Below are 15,908 nucleotides of genomic sequence, written 5' to 3'. Positions count from 1 at the left end.
GGTGGCTCGTCTCCACCCCATTCCCCTTCCGCCCCGCGCCCGAAGTTTGAGTGTAGACACCAGCCACTGACTCTCCCTATCATCTTGGAAAAAGCATTTTGCTTTTCTGAGCCTTGGTTTCCCCATCTGTGAAATGGGAAAAACGTCCTTGCTTCTCAGGATGGTGCTGAGGAGAAACAAAAAGCAAACCATTACAGCCTCCTGGCTACCTTTCCACCATTGCTTTTTAAACCTTTAGAGAAGCTTTGGCAGGCAGGAAGTTCTAGTCTCCCCATTCTACTAAGGAACTGCATGAGGGCCAGCTATGGGAAAGCAGCCCAGGAGCTTTACAAAAACCACAGACTTATAGGAGCTGATTCCTGGCTCAAAAGAGCCAGTGTGGTGCCCTGGGGAGGCCTGAGGTAAGGTGAGCTTCACAGCATTCATTTGATAAAGGTAGTGCAGCCATTAGTAGTGGTTAAGAGCAGGCACCCTAGAAACAGCCTGCCTAAGAGTGCACCCCATCTCTGCCCAGGCCACTGTGCTACCTCAGGAATGCTACCTAAAACCCTGCTTCAGTGTCCTCCACTATAAGATGGGCTTATAATAGCACAGCATTCACTTTATAGAGTTGTTGTTTGGATAAAAGAAGTTAGTAAAATGCTTAGAACAGTGTGTGGCACATCGTAGGTGCTCAATAAAAAGAGTATACAAAATGGAGGCTCAGAGAGGGGAAGGTTCCTATCACGGGACTTGCATCCCAGGCCTGGCAGGCCCTGGTGGCACTTGCTGTTTGGTAAAGCCTCCCTGTGCAGCCCCAGGGATCTACACTTTTCAGTGGAAATCCTTTCTAGGTCTTGATGTCTGGAAAAAAATGATGTCAACCCTCAGTTTTTCTGCTGTCTCTGAGACTGTTTCTGATTAGTCCATTTATTTATTCTTTTCTTTAGATTCCACATAAAGTGAGATCATGTGGTATTTGTCTTTCTCTGTCTGACTTATTTCACTTAACATAATGTTCTCTAGGTTCATCCATATTGTTGCAAATGGTAAGATTTCATTCTTCTTTATGGCTGCGTAATACTCCATTGTATAAATGTACCACAGTTTCTTAATCCAGTCGTCTACCGATGGGCATTTCAATGGACGCTTGTCTCATTAGGGAGACCACCTCAGGGGTGACGTAGATGCCTGATCACTGCACTGTACACCTGAAGCCGAAGCTGAACAATAATGAATGTCAACTACAATTTTATATACATATATGGTTACAAGAAGCAGAGTACAGCATTAGGAATAGAGACAGTGGAAATGTAATGGCTGTGTGCGATGTCAGAGGGGTAGTGGATGGGGGGTAGGGGGTTGTCACTGTGTGAGGGATATAAATGATAAATGTCTAACTATTACGTTGTTTTGTGCACCTGAAACTAATAAAAACAAATGTTTAAAAAAATGTCAAAAAAATAACTGCTCAGGCAGAGGTTGGATGGAAGGCGGTTGGAGTCACCTTTGTTTCCCTAGTTCCAGAACCAGAGGGACCAGCTCACTAGTGTCTCAGAGCCTTCAGAGCACACTAGAGGATTCTGGGATTTCATTTAACCCTGGAGACTCCCCTGCCTGGGAGGGATAAATGAACTCATTTTCTACACCAGGACATCTAGACTCAGGTCAGAAGTTCCCAGAGCTGTAAGGGGTAAAGAAAGGTAGGGATGGTTGTCTTCTGAGCACCTTTATGAAGCTGGCACTGCGCTGGGTTGGCTCACACATTCCTAACTTTGTTTCGGGTGTCAGACCCAAGCCTGTCACGACTCATCGGGGACAAGACTGACCCATCGATGTCCTCATGGATTGTATAAATCAATGGGGAGACAGGCCATTAGCAATAAAATAAAGTCAATAAACCAAGATCATTTAAAATAGATTATAAGTGTCATTTATTTTCTTGAATAAAATAGGGTAGATTTGTTCTCTGTCAGAGATGACTGAGGGGTGGCTGTTTTCAGTAAGGCTCATCAGGACGGTGATGCTTAAAGTAGGATCTTAAGGAAGAATAGGGGTGACTAGTGCAAAGATGTGAGGGGGAAACAGGAAAAAGTAAGCACAGAGATTCTGGGGCACTTAAGGAACTGTGAGATGGGCACTGTCACCTACATTCTATAGATGAGTCAAGGTGAGGGACTTACCCAAGACCACCCAGCTCATTGTATGAGGTAGATTTGGATTTGAACTTAGGGCTGCTGACCCCAGTGCCCACACTGGCCAGGGACATTTCACAATCTTTGCAAACCAGCAGCCTCCACCCGCACTTGTAGGTATGTTCTCTGGAACAACACCCTGGGCCTCGGCCCCAAGTTTGAGGCCCTTGTCACAGTTGGGGGTGTCACATCCCAATTCTCTAGACCAGCACTTTCCAATAGAATATAACGTAAGCCACATAGGTAGTTTCAAATTTTCTAGTCATGCACTAAAAAAAGAATAAAAAGAAACAGGTGGAATTAATTTTGATAATATATTCTATTTAATCCAATGTATCTAACATATTATCATTTCAACAGATAATAAAAATTATTAATGAGTTCATCTAAAATATTTTCATACTAATGTCTTCAAAATCTGGTGTGTATATATTACACTTAATTTGGACACAAATCAGCATGGAAGCTAAATTGTCAATGGTTAAAGTAAAATGTAGTCCTACTAAAAAAATTAAGCTGTATTTAATGGAAAAAATATGTTACCTGACCTGTTTTAAAATTAATATTCAATAAAATGAAAAATTCAGTTCCTTGGTCACAGTAACCACATTTTAAATGCTCAGTAGCAAGCCGGCCCGGTGGCCCAGGTGGTTGGAGCTCCGTGCTCTTAATGCCGAAAGCTGCCGGTTCAATTACCACATGGGCCAGTGGGTTCTCAACTACAAGGTTGCCCGTTAGACTCCTCGACTCCCACATGGATGGTGGGCTCCACCCCCTGCAACTAAGATTGAACATGGCACCTTGAGCTGAGCTGCCGCTGAGCTCCCGGATGGCTCAGTTGGTTGGAGCCCGTCCTCTCAATCACAAGGTTGCTGGTTCGGCTCCCGCGAGGGATGGTGGGCTGTGCCCCCTGCAACTAACAACGGCAACTGGACCTGGAACCCAAGCTGCACCCTCCACAACTACAACTGAAAGGAAAACAACTTGACTTGGAAAAAATCCTGGAAGCACACACTGTTCCCCAATAAAGTCCTGTTCCCCTTCCCCAATAAAATCTTAAATAAATGCTCAGTAGACACACATGTGGCCATATTGAATAGCACAACCCTAGACCAAGAATTCCTGACACATGGTCCAGGGAGTACAGCAAAGAAGTGAAGAGTCTGTCCGGTCTACAACGTAGATGCCAAATAGCCTTGAGCCTCAGTTTCTGCATCTATTTTCTGCATCTATAAAATGGGATTAATCATACTTTTCTTGCATTGCAGACTTAAGGGTTAAATGCATTGAGGCAGCCTAGTGTCATGGTCAAACCACATTTCCTGGGTTCAAATCTTACCAATTCCAAGGTGAAATTTTGGGTAAGTTATTTAAGCTCTCTCTGTCTCAGTTTGCTTACCTGCAAAATGGGGATAATAATAGTACCTATTTCATTGGTTTGTCGTGAGGATTAAATGACAATATTTGTGAGGTGCCTGGAATCTAAATGCTATATAAGCATTTTTTAAAAGTGAGAAAATAAATGGTTACCAGACCCCAAAAATTAAATGCAAAAATGTGCACTTTCCTGGAGAGAGTTATTTTTATGAATTCCCTTCTCTCCAGGCTCAGAACATCCTCTACCAGGTGTCTGAGCCAAGCAGGCTGCATTACTATTTGCTGTAGTTCTGATGAGCCCAGTCTCTGGCCCTCAGGGCTGATGGGAGGAAGTCAGAGGGCTGTGCCCCAACAGAGGAGAGGAGGTGGGAATCTGTGGACTGCTATGATGGGAGCCACAACAGGAGCCACACCTGCCTCCTGCCATTCCACGCAGGTGTCACTAGTGATTGCTACATGCCTGAAATTCTACGATTGGTGCCCTTAAAACTTTCATCTCTATATGTTCTCCCCACGAAAGCGAAACAATGCCTTGGAAAGATTTCCGGTTAGATTCTAGGTCTGGCTGAAGCCACAGACTTTGTGAGATCGTGGGCAAGTCACCTCCTCTTTTGGAGCCTTAGTTTTCTTATCTGTAAAACAGGAAGAGAGATTTGGATTAGCTCAGTGTTTTCCAAAATATGATATGTACAGCAGTGGTAGATGCCAGATAGTTTTAGGTCTCTAGACTCTATTCCATAACATTGAATCACATCATGATACATGTATTTCTTTTTTGTTTTCTTTCTGTTCCTCCAATTACTGGGGAAGAAAATCTCATTTAACAGCTTCTGTGTCTTTAACACTTCACTTGTTAAGGAAGAGAGAGCAGGGCTCAGCTCAGAGCCGTCAGCAAGAAATAGGCTCTAACTAGAATTCAAGAACAGTGTTTTTGCTTTCCTGGCATTTAATGTTACTTCCCTTTTATGGCAAATGGTAGTGACTTTCCATTTGAGGTGAGTGATTTAAATTTAAAATTTCCATTTAAAATAAATTTGCCTAAGATTTTTTTTTAATGAGCTAATAGAAAGTAAAACATTATGGAACTAGTAATATAGTTGAGTAAATGGATTTGGGCCAATTGATTTGGGAAAGACAGTGGGTGATTCAAGAGTTGCAGCTCCAGCCTGTGCTCCTCTTGGGGAGCCCTTAATAGGAGTCTGGGCACCTCCCCCTTCTCTGGGGTCTCCCAGGGGCTTTGCAGAAATCCTTTGTCGTCTGAATCTGGTGCAGACTGGGCCCCAGGAGAGTAGGCAGGCCAGTCCCTGCGTAGCATCAGCCCAGCTGTGGCCCAGTGGCAGCCACAGCCCTGGCTGGGTGATGTGCTCTGCCCTGTGAGCCTGGGTTTTCTTCACAAAGAATGTGATTCTTGTGCCCATGGATGGAGCTTGGCCCCGTGCGGCTGCTTCCCTTACGTCATCTCACTGCATCCTCCATCCTCCCCATCAAGTTGCTGTTTTTATCCCTAGAGACAGCTGAGGAAACTGGGGCTCAGAGAGATGACATCACTGGCCTAAGGAATGAGGAGGAAGTGGGATTAGAAGCCGTTGGTCTGGCTCAAAGTCCGGGTGGTCTTTGTCCACTGCTTTATGCCACCTCCTTGGCCTGTACTAGTTGTATGACACCAAGTGAGTCACTTAGCTACTCTGAGACCCAGAGCCCTCATCTATAAAATGGAATTGATAATAGTCTCCTCTTGATAGGGTTATTGACCTGCTTATTGTTATTGGGAGCTGTTGTTGGGTTAAATGGAGGTTAAATGAGTTAATACAGGTAAAGTGTTTAAAAGAGTTCTTGGCACATGGTAAGCACTTGATGCTAAGTGGTTAATATTATTTCCTTGAAGCCCAGGCTGCCACCTCTCCCCCAGGCCCCCAAACACACACCTGTTTGAGAGCTGAGGGTGAAGGGATCCCCCTTGTGGCAGGTCTGGGCTGTGTCCTTCATCTGCTTTCTTATGTAATCCTGACCACATCCCTGTGAGCTGAATTTATGCCCTTTTTACAAGTGAGAAAACCAGGGGTCAGAGAGGAAAAGTAACCTGCCCAGGATCACACAGCAAGCCAGTGGGGTGTGAACCCAGGTCAGCGTGATTCCAAAGCCCATGTCAGTCCACTACTTCAGGAGCCTCCATGAGATTGATTGCAAGTTCCTGGAGAGGTTCCATGCCCTCCTCAAGGGTGAGGGAGGGGTCCTCTCCCCAACCTGTGGTGAGAGGAAGAGAGACCATGGGAGGAAAGCTCATTTCTGGTTCTGAACTTGCCTGTGACGGTTGGGCAGCCGCCAGGCCCTCTGGCCTCAGCCACAAGGTTATTGCTATGTGTGTCAGGGGTGGGGCTTTCTGAATTTCCAGGGTTCCTGATTGTCTCCACTACCTTCCAGCTGGGAGAAGGAGGGGGCCCCAGATCCACCCTTCCTAATATTGGAGTTAGCGCTCAATTGCTGTCATCTGATCCCTGCGGGCCTTCCTTCCTGCCTCCTGCAGGTCCTGAAGCCACTGAGGCCAGAGAAGGAAAGGAATTGTGTGTGTTCAACCCAAGCCACTTCCCAACCCTTCCTTTTCTGAGAAAAGCTTGAGGGTGGGGTGGCAACTAGGAGGGGGGTGCCGAGGTGTTCAGCCAGCAGCCAGTTACATCAGAAGACTTGCGCAAGCTGCCCTCCTGGGTCAGGCACAGAGCCCTGCCCCATCCCCCCACCCCCACACTGCTCTCCTGGGGTGCCAGAGTGAGGACTGTTAGGTCTTGGGGACACCGACCCAGGCCTGGCCAGGGGATGGAGGGGAGCTTTGGGGGCAAGTGTTGCTCATCTTCCTGGGGTTGGAACTTTAGACTGGAAGGTGTCCTTGAGGAGTCCAGAGCCAACCCACCCACTCAGTCCTTCCCTGGAGACTGAAGAGACTAGGTCAGTGCCCTGGACACTGACTGAGCCCTGATCCTTGACTCTGGTCATAGAGTGAGCCCTATCCCCTGGCTTTGGACTCCAACTGAACTCTGACCTGAGACCTTGGACATAGCCTGATCAAGGCCTGATAACTGCCCCTAGCCATGGCTAAATCCTGACCTTGGCCCCAAACGGAGCACTGTCTTGGTCATGACTGGGCACCCACTTTTTCCCATGCTGATCCCTGACCTAAAGTCCAGCTTCTGACTGAATTACACTCCTGCAGACAGATTTAGCTCTAATCCATTGCCCTTGACCCCAGTCCCCAGGTAAACCCTGGCCTCCAGCCTGGTCAGAAATACTCTCTGAAGAGTCAGGAGAGCTGTGCTTAGGCACAGGCATCAAGAGCTTAGTGCCTGCTAGTCTCCCTTCTGGCCGTTTTCCCCTCACCCAGATTGAGGATGGCTAAGGGGCTAGATTGAACTGGGGGCCCCTGGGAGCTGTCTTCTAACCAGCCCAACACTGTGACTTAGCCAGATGAGGGCTGGATGTGGAGTCAGGCAGGCCCACTGGGGATGGACCAGGCAGTGCTGAGTCAGGGCAGAGAGAAGAGAGGACAGTCTCTCTGAGGTTAGAGCTGCAGGTGGGATGTGGGGAGGCCACAGGTCGGCAAATGACGCTGCCTGTGGCCAGCCGGGACCATGAAGCTAAAGCAGCCCAGCCCAAGTCCTATCCACTTGCATCGACCCACCTATTACCCATTTTCCGTCATTCATCCATGTTCTCTTTCAGAGCATCCTGTTCTTTCCCTTCAAAGTACATACTATAATCTAGAATTATATATGTATTTAATTATATGTAATTATTATATATTAACTAACATGTAATAATTACATATATTATACATATATATGTCTGTCTCCCCCACTAAACTGTAAGCTCCCTTAGGGCAGGTGCCTGCCGGTTTGGCTCACCATTATATCTCCAGCTTCTCATATAGTTCCGGGCATTGTGTAAGTGCTCAGCAAATAGTACTTGAATGGATTAAATCCCTCCACCTATTAATTCACCCCTCATCCATCCATTTACCACTCACCCAAAACCTATTTCCCACTTTCTACCCATTCAGTTTCCTCCTACCATCTCCCCACTCTTTATCGACCCTCCACTCAGCCATCATCCATCCACCGCCTATATATCTTTCCAGCATCAATCAAACCATTTATGTTTCATTCATTCACTCATTCAACAAATATTTATTGGGTACCTGCTACTTGCCAGGCACAGTTCTAAAGGCTGAGGATACTGCAGTGAAAATAACAGACAAAAACAGTGCTTACATCCCACTACAAAGGAAATATGCAGGAAATAACATAATAAATATTTAAATTATAGAGCATGTTAGAGGGTGATAGGTGCTAGAGGGAAAAGTAAAAAAAAGTAGAAGGGTGAGTAAAGAGACTGGGAGGGGGGCAGGGGGAGTCAGGCAGAGGCCATAGCAAGTAGGGTGTTTCGGTGGATACCATGGGATTCTCTGGAGGGCAACATGTTCAGACAAGGGGAATGGACTATGCAAAGGCCAAGGGGAAACTTGACTGGTGTGCTGGCCAAGCAGGTCAGCGTGGCTGGAGTGGAGCAAGTAAGGGGGGTTGGTGGTAGATGAGGACAAAGAGGTAAGGGGGGGTCCTCGCCATCGGCAGCTTTGGAGGCCTTTGAAAGGACTCTAGGGAGAAGGGAGAAAGTGTTGCAATAATTCTGTTGAGAAATTCCAGTGGCTCAGAGCAGGGCAGTGGTTGTGCAGGTGGTGAGATAGGGCTGGGTTCTGGGTACAGTTAAAATGTGGAAATAACAGGATTGCTGATGTTTCAGATGTGGAGTGTGAGGGAATGGGAGGTGTCAAGGGTGCCTCCAACGTGTCTTAGCCTGAACAACTCCAGGCAGGAAGCTGCCATCAAATGAGATGAGCAAAGCATTTGGGGGAAGACCAGAGGTTCAGCGTTGGTGGTGCTGAGTTTGAGGTGACTTTTAGACATGCTAGGGGAGACACTGGGTAGGCAGTTGTGGTATGTGCTGGAGTTCAGGGGAGAGGTCTGGGCTGAAGATATCGATCTGAAGTCATGGGCATGAGACTGATGCCAGCACCAGGGACTGAGTTCTGGGCCATTCCGACAGGAAGGGTTGGGAGAAGCAAAGGAGTGGCCATGAGGTAGGAGAGCCAGGAGAGTGTGGCGGCCTGGACGCCAAGTGAAGAGAGAAGGTGGATTAAGAAGCAAGAAGTGGTCAACAGTGTCAAAGCTGTTGACCAGTCCCAAAGATGAAGACTGAGAACTGAGCATTGGACTTAGACACACAGTGACTTTGACAAGAGCAGTTTCCCTGGGGTTGGGTGAGCAGGTAGAATTGTGATTGGAATGGATTTAAGAGAGAAGAGGAATTAAAGATAGTGAGTACAGACAATTTTGCAAAGACCTTTGCGGCAAAGGGGAGCAAAATAAATGGGTGGTAGCTGTGGGGAGGGCGGTAGCATCAAACGAAGGCTGTTATCTTAAGAGCTATCCATCTACCATTTATCCATGAATTAATTCAGTCACCATCCACCTGTCCATCCATCGTTCACCATTCACCATTCATCTACCTGAATATCTAATCCCCATCTGTAAGCTAAGAAATCTGCCCTGAACTCCTACAGCTTACCAATTCCCATACCAGGTACTGGGGTCGGGGTGGAGAACAAGAAATGGAGAACCAAGATTCTGGAATATAGTAGATACCCAATGTAAGTGGATTGAATGAATAAAAGAGCAAGAACACACTCATCTGCCCTCCAGGTGCTTGGTCTAGCAGTAGGACACAGAATACCAGAGCTAAGGGCATTGTCTGGGTGTCATCTAGTACTAACCATAGAAGGGAAGTGTCTTGCCTGAGGCCACACAATAGGTTAGCAATGAAGCCAGGAAGCCTACCTGGGCCTCAGTGTTGGTAGACAGGTTTTTTCTCTTCCAGGATGTTCTGTCCAGGGGGACAGAATTTAGCTGGGAATAGGGACTATGTAGGAATATAGTACTTTTAAGAGGACAGGTTTTTAAACTATTTTTATTTGTTTATATTTTGGCTCAAAATTCAAAAGGTACAGGGGTGGAACTTGAAAAATCTCCCTCCCAAACCTGTCTTCAACCCCCGAATTCATCTTTCTGGGGGCAACCAATTTTCTTGTGTTTTCTTTAAGACATGTTATGACTTTATTTTCCCCTTTTCACACACAGAGGGGAGGATACACACAGTTCTTCAGATTTCCGCCCTCCCCTTCCTATTTAATAATTTGTTCTGGGGATTATTCCACATCAATTCAGAAAGACCGTCCTGATTTTTTTTTTTTTTTTTTTTACAGCTTTGTAGTACTCCATTGTAAGGATGTACTGGTTTGTTGAAACTATCCCTTGTCCATGAACGTTTCATTATTTCCAGTCTTTTGCTGTAACAAACAATGCTGCAGTGTTTATACATGGGAAGTAGAGAGAAACCTTAAGCTCATTTCCTAGAAACAGAGTTACTAAGTCAAAAATTTGTGCATTTGCACTTTCGATGGAAATTTCTGGCTGGTCCTCCGTTCATATTGTGCCAATCTACCTCCTGCTAGCAGAGCATATGAGGGCCACAACTTCCACAGCAGCGCGTTATCAAGGTTTTTGATCTTCATCGATCTGATTCAGAAAAGCGACAGTGTCTTCAGGCAGCTTTTATATGTTTTTCTTGTTCTGACTGATGAATCTTTTCCTATTTTACAGCCACAAAGGCTGATATCAGGAAGAGGAACTTCTCAAGGTCAGCGCCGCCCAGGCTGCCTTGCTGGGCAGTGAGTGTGCCATCTTGGGAGGTGATTCAGCGGAGGTAAGAGGAGGCCAGGTGCGGGCCTGGCAGGGGCTATGCATCTGAGAACAGTCTCAACTCCCCCTGCTTCCTCTGTTCTAGGCTCCCCCCTCCTCTCAGATATGCCCATGGGCTGTCACCCCACCATTTCTGCACCCCCATAGACTACCCCGGAGTTCCCGCCCCTTCCGTTCCATTTCTCTCTTCCTGCCTTTTAAAGCTTCCCTGGCCCCGAGCTTCAGCAAGGCTGGGCTAAGGTGACATCCTGGCCTCCTATTTGGCCTCTCAATACACCAAGGAAAATGTTTGAATCTTCGGCTGTTTCCTCTAGTCTGGCGCTTAGTGATCGTGAAGCCACACCCCCTCATTTGGGTCAATATACGGAGTGTGGATGCCTACGTGCATATATTGGTGTAGGGTTTCCAGGAGGGAATTCCCTCCGGTTCTCAGAGATTTTTTTCGCTTTTCCGGAATCCCGAGAAACGTTGGTCGGGAAGTAGGGAAAATCGGAAAAATCGGCTGCTTGAATCCAGGTGGTTGGTAGTATCGGCTGTCACTTTGTGGAAACGATTCATCCATTCATCGCGAAGAACAGAAAACAGTTTATATCTCGGGAACCGGAAAGCAAAAAAAATTCCTGAGAACGGGCGAGAATTCCCGCCTGGAAAGGCTATATTGGTGTGTAAACGCTCGGATATGTGTCTCGGTGGCAGCCTGGAGTAAAGGAATAAATGGCCTGTTCTGGAGCCAGGACAGACCTGGGCTTGAACCCTTGCCCAGCCTCCAATCAGCAGTGTGACCTTGGGCCAGTCAGCCACCTTCTGTGAGCGTCAGGTCTCTTGTCTATAAAGTTGGAACGATCATCAAGGAACTGAGTCCTCCCCTTCCACTCCCACTCGCTCCCTCCCTTCCGGCCACACTCCCCTGTCTGTAGTCCTTGAACAAGCCGTGGCCCTTTCAGTTCCATCTGCCTGGAACTTTTCTCACATCTTTCCAAACGCCTTCTCCTCTTCCAGCTCTCAGGTCAAATGGCACCTCCTCCGAAGGCCCTCCCTGAAGAGTCATGCCCCCACCCCCGTCCCTGCAGTCTGTCTCTAATCCATAACCCTCTTATTTTATTCACAGCACTTGTCAAGGTTTGAAATGATCTCATTTATGGACTAGATTGCTTATTGTCTGTCCCTCCTGCCCAACCTAGAAAGTGAGAACCCTGAGGGTTCTTACGTTGCTGTATGCCTAGGTCCAGCACGGAGCCCAGCACCTACTAGGCGTTGGATTAATTGTTGAATGAATGAATGAAAGTGCTCAGCACAGTGCCTGACATGTACTAAAGCTCACAACTGCTGGTTATTATTATGACATAAATGCTAGTGACCATCGTTGTTTATAAGAAATGAACAACTTTACTCGGCAATTCTTACGGCAAATATTTGAGTCCTGTGTGATGAAGTGTCGTGGGAGAAACAGGGCTATGAGACTTAGTGGATTCTGTTGAGAAATAGACGATCCAGCTGGGAAGACAAGGACCATGGCAGAATAATCATGATATATTGACATCATGAGGCATTGAGTTATTCTCACAACAAGACTTAAGGTGGGTATTATCGCCCCAATTTTTACATTAGAAACTGGGACTCAGAGAGGCTGACATGCCTAAGGTCACCCAGCTGGTCAGTGTGGCTCCAAAGCACAGTGCCTGCGCCAGCGTGGGGTCTTAGTGGCCAAAGTGTCATTTGCATATCTGTCTGGACTTCCCTGGGGCACTTCTGGTGCTTGGAATACAAGGTGTGTGTCTGGATACACCCCACACACCTGGGCACTAGGGACATAGCTTTGGGCTGCATGCGTTCCTCATAAGTCTGGGGATCCTGGTGGAGAGGTTTATGCCCAGGGGCACCCGGGCTCTCTCTGCTGGGAGGTTTTTACCCGTGCGAGTAAAACCTCTGTACCTGCCTGTACTTTTGCTGGAGTCCAGGTCTGGGCTGAGGAGGCTTTGTGCTGTGACTGCAAGAAGCAGCTTTGCCATAGAGCAGTCCTGGGAAAGGAAAGAAGGAGGCTGTGTTTGTGCTCACGAGAACAACCAGCCGTTTGGACAAGCGCGCGCGTGCGTGTGCGTGTGTGTGTGTGTGTGTGTGTGTGTGCGTGCGCGCGTGCACGTGCCATCCCACAGCAGGCACTTAAGAACTGTGGAGAAGATAAATTCACACCCTTCCTCTTTTCATCATTAATATATTACCCTTTCCCTCATTCGCTTACTCACTCAGGGCCTCCAGGGTCAGGATGGGCCGGTGCTGCTGACAATCCTACTCCCTCCCTCTCCTCCTCCCCACCCCCCCAACCCCCCTCACAAGCATGCACCTGCTGGGTGCCCATTAGATGCCAAGTCTTGGCAGCACTTTCCCTGCCAAACCCAGTCCACGGACCCTTCCCAGGTACACACCCCAGTGGACATCCTGCTTTCCTCCCTCCTTCTCCCGTCCTGCCCACGTGTCCTGGGCCAGATGCTTAGGAAATCCTATGAGTTCTTCCGTCACCGGGCTCCTGATGGCCTGGTGCCCAGGGCGTGGCTTTGAGTCCTGTGCTCGGGCTCAGTGAGCCTGAGACAGGAAGCTCACAGCCCTCGGTGGTGCCAACCCAGGCTGACTTGGAGTGGGGCCAGTCACTGATCCCATCACCACACATCTGTGGGGCACACCTGTGAACAGACATGTGAGGATGTGGTTTGAAACAGGACGTGATATGTCCAAAGTCACAGGGAATGTCAATGTGGGAATCCAACCGTGGCCTAGCTCATGACCACAAGTGCACAGCAGTGGAGACAGGCTCGACTTCCTAATATCACAGGACCAACATTTGAAGCCCAGCTATTTACTAGCTGTATGACCTTGGGCAAGCCACTTCACTTCTGTTAGCCTGTCTTTACTTACTTATACCTAGTAGATGCTCAAGAGATGTTGCTTCTAAAAAAATCAAGATCAGAGTAAGTACAAATACACACTGAGTCAGTATGTTTATAGACATACATCCTCATAATAATTTACATTCCTATTGGTGTGCACATGGACATATGTTGATGTGCACCCATGCACGTGACACGCTTATTCAAGGACTTGTGTATGGGTCCATGAATTAATATGGATGCATGTATCTGTGAGGTCATTTGGGCTGATTATTTTTCTGATAATGCATACCATTTTTAGGATTGTCTTCCAGAGGGTTTTCTGAACACTTTTCTTGGGCACGAATTGGTGTTTGTCTGGGTAGACATGCACACACTTGCCTGTGTCTGCATGGTCCTGGGTGAGAGGTTATTAATACGACCCCATTCTTGATCAGGTTGGTTAGGTGGTAGAATCTGTGGGGATTGGGGCTACTTCTGCAGCTATGGATGCCACAAGTATAGGGCATTCTGGACCTGGACTATTTCGGTTCACATCTCACCTGTACAATCTTGTGCAGGATGCTTAAACACTGCTCAATTTCCTTTTCTATAAATTGGAGATAATGGTAACCACATTATGGTGGTATGAGGATTAGTTTATGTAAAGTACCGAGTACAGGGCCTGGCACAGACAAGTGCTACATGTATCACTCTCTGAATCTCCTTGTGTCTGTCTTCTGTGATATGACATTACCTTGCCCTATTATAGCACTCACTCTATCATATCGCCATTGTCTGTCTATAAAACTGTCCCATCCACTAGACTGTAAGTCCCTAGAGGGCAGGACTATGTCTGAGTCATTCTTAATTATAACCTGCACATTGCCTGCTAATTCTGCTTTCTCCTCCTTCATAACAATAGCTGGCATTTATTGGGTACTTCTATGTGCCAGGTACTGTGTTAAGCTCCTTAGATCTTCAAACAATCCCAAGAGATTGGTATCCTCCTGGTCCTATTTTAGAGACAAAGAAACTGAGACTCAGAGAGGTTAAGAAATTGCTCAGGTTCACACACTGACAGACTGCCTCATTCTCAGCCTGCTCTGGACATAAGATTTAGAACAAAGATCTTGGGGCACGAATGTTCCAGAACATCTGTCTCTTGGACTCCCCACAGCTGGCTTTCTCTCCACTTCCCACTAACACGTGCCCCATCTCATCCTGGGGCATCTCAGCTCCCTGCCCAGGCACAGCACCTCCAGAGGCCAGGAAGTGTCCCCAGATCACCCTTTCTTTGGTCCAGTTGGGGGCGAGGTAGAGTCGCTCCTCTGAGGCTGGGTTTGAGAAATAACTTAAGCCCCTGGGTCAGCAGGGATGAGGGGAAATATACAAGACTCAGCAGGAGGGAGGGGCAGCCTCTGGGTATTGTGGGGTGGGGTGCTCAGGCTCTGGGATAAAAAAGTGTGGACAGAAGGTGGAAACCCACCCCTCCTCAGCTTCCCTCCCTCTCCCAGTTCTGCCCACCTCAGAGAGGAGAGGAAATGCTGGCGGGAGGAAAAACAGCTTCCCTCCGAGGTAGGGCGAAACTGTCCAACTGCTGAGCTGCCACAACTTTGAAGGACCACTAGAGGGCGCCCTAAGGCAGCTATGGGCTCTATGTTTAGTGCCACCACGCCTGCCTTGGGTCTCCAGGAGCTACCAAGGCCCAAGGTGGTGTGCATTCTGCTGTTGTTGGGTGCAGCACCCTATTAATGTCAATTAGGTCAAGTTGGTTGGTAGTGTTGTTCAACTCTTCCCTGCCTTTACTGATTTTCTGTCTACTTTTTTTGAGAAAGAGTATTGAAGTCTATTCCATGGCCTGGAGACTCGGGGGAAGTCAGCTGGGGCAATTGTAGGGCTCTTCTCATTCAATGATTTCCTGATCCATTCTTTGGTTCTTTCAGATGGGAGAGTAAACCTGATTCCTGTTTGTCATGCAGGGTCCCAGCTCCCGTTCCCCACACAAGAACGCAGGATATGGTGAGGCCAAAAAACTAACACCCATAGAGCCATAGATAGGGGGTTCATACCACTATAGTCTCGCTGGCGGCTGGGTTGGAGACCCAGGAAGCAGGAGCCACACGATGCGCAATATGCCATCCGCTTCTCTGCCAACCAACCAACCAACCAAACCCCTAACCGGTAACAGCTGATGGCCACCCAGCCACAGAGGATGGCCATCTGATTACAGCTGATGGCCATCTAATAACCGAGCCAGCACCTTTCCACATGAGGCCGAGAGCCTGGAAACTGCTCTCTGGGACTCTGTCCCCACACTGTTACTCTAGGAAAAATGTTTTTTGTGTTTTTTTTTTTTAATAATTTAGATTTATGGAAGAGTTGCAAAAATACAGAATTCCTATATACCCTTCAGCTTTGTCTCTTTAGTCTCCTTTAATCAGTGACAGTTTCTGGGCATTTTCTTGTCTTTCATGACCTTGACACTTTTGAAGAGTGGTGGGCAGATATTTTGTAGCGTGTTTTTCACATTGGGTTGTCCCATGGTTAGGCTGAAGTTATGGATTTGACGTTGGGGAGACACCATGCAGGTGAAGTGTGCTTCTCATCATATCATTGCAGGGGTCCACACTACCAACCAGACTTGCTACTGGTGACGCTGACCGTGGTCATTGGGTAAGGTAGCACCTGAC

The sequence above is a fragment of the Rhinolophus sinicus genome, linkage group LG13, assembly GCF_036562045.2.
Source record: "Rhinolophus sinicus isolate RSC01 linkage group LG13, ASM3656204v1, whole genome shotgun sequence".
NCBI classification, from domain to species: domain Eukaryota; kingdom Metazoa; phylum Chordata; class Mammalia; order Chiroptera; family Rhinolophidae; genus Rhinolophus; species Rhinolophus sinicus.
This window is presented reverse-complemented; position numbering follows the sequence as displayed.